Raw genomic sequence first — 1,999 nt, forward strand, 5'->3', positions numbered from 1 at the left:
AAGTGGAATAATCCACTGACAATCTTCACGATTGCGTTTCCCGACCGGGAAAATACGATATTCGCCACGATATCGAACTCGTCCTCATTCAATTATACTGTCCGGGTTTCATGACAACCCAGATTTTTCACTACGGGAGCACTCGCAACAACACTTCATTCTCTCACTCCGGGATCTCAAACTTCACATTTGGTCTCATACCGCACATTGGTACTACACGACCACCTTACATAGGAAGTCTTACACTTCCTTCGATCCCATCCTCACAATCTTCACGCATAACATTCCAGAGTTGTAACTCACAATCGTAAAGCACGATCTCGAGTCGACATTAGCAACCCGTCACTCTTCCTCGTTAGGAACTCCGAATACCTATTGAGGCTTAGCACGATACGCTCCGACATTTCACTATACATAACACCACTGGAGTTTTCCTCGGGCGACAGTAAAAACTCCTCCACTTAGGATTTATCTCCCTATTCTCACCGCCAAGATGATAACATCCAGCGGAATTGAAATTCCACGTCACACCTGACCATTGTCACCGTTGGTCATAAACATCAATTTATCGCAAATTCACTTTAAGCTCTCAGAGCCGACAGGCACAATCACTTGAGACGTCATACACGCGATGACATCGCACATCCATACCACAATTCACAACTAACTACCTTAATTGTTTGAAAAGCAAACTCCACCAAAGTCCTACATATGCCTCTAAGCCTAGGCATAGGTCACTCCGCTTACTCAGTCGTGCATCTCAGTCGAGATCACCCGCCCTTCCACGCAACGAACCATTATCAACAATTGCTCACTCTCATGGGGAAGAGTGACTAATCCGACACAATAATTGCATCGACCGCAATATCAACGCTTCATCATAACCCTCGACCTAATCGACCATTAAGCCCATCACCGGCTCACCGGTCATCCTTACTCGTCCATCACATAAGAGCAACAAGATTCGCTCATCTGCCACTTCATAAGAAGTATTTACTGCAATGCTCCTAAACTTCGACTTTTGCAACCGTCGAATTACTATCACCCGTCGATCACTATTTAAAATCTTCGATGCTTCCAAAGGGTATCTCACAAGCACCCTAAGCACAAAGTGATCACACCATCACCGGAGTTGAACATTACACTAGCAGGTATAAGAAGGCACCTGACGCCGTGTCATGCAGACTCCCACCACAATCAACCGAATTTTAGAAACTCGACCTTTAGGTTCCATACGCCCGATGTCACCCGTCTCTCTATAATAATGACCTGGAGTCATACATACCCGACAAACCTTACGGTTTATCGTCTTATCGAAAGTTCCTAGCGATCACACGCTACCCGCAATTTTCAAAAGGCCAAAACGATATAGCCTAACGAAACCTTTCATCTAACACTAAGGAGATGCTTGAGAACACCAAGTCTTACACCCTTCCACCTATCGGCACAGTCACAACGACGGGGGTATTCCGTTAGGAATGTTACCCTATAATCCACAACACACCAACACACTATCTTAAACATCGTCATATGGGTCCCACTCCCATGAGTTTAATGACCCGAAGACTCCTCGATTCGCCAATTCCAAGGCGACTCACAATTAGAATCCTAACACGATTCTCTACCCACACACTCTACCGAGTGTAACTCAAAACTACAATCATTAGACTTGTCGTATTCCATTACGGAATTCAAGTCCTCGTCGCACACACGCAAGCGTAAATCGGTCATCCTAGTTACGATGGGTAACTAAAACCAATTACAATCTCAATAATGCACCCACTACTTAGGGTGGCTAAGCACGCACCAAACTCGTGAGTTGGCTCACTCACTTAACTAACCGAATCCATCGTACACTTCCCGACTCTTAACGAACTTGATGTGCCAACAAGCACATCACCCGAGACCACTATAAACTAGGAACCAATAAAAGATTCCAAATACGTCCCGTTCTACCCCAACCATGCCACGTTTCCTCCGTTCGGTACTTGTCATGTCA

Source organism: Rutidosis leptorrhynchoides, chromosome 11 (assembly GCF_046630445.1).
Source record: "Rutidosis leptorrhynchoides isolate AG116_Rl617_1_P2 chromosome 11, CSIRO_AGI_Rlap_v1, whole genome shotgun sequence".
Classification (NCBI taxonomy): domain Eukaryota; kingdom Viridiplantae; phylum Streptophyta; class Magnoliopsida; order Asterales; family Asteraceae; genus Rutidosis; species Rutidosis leptorrhynchoides.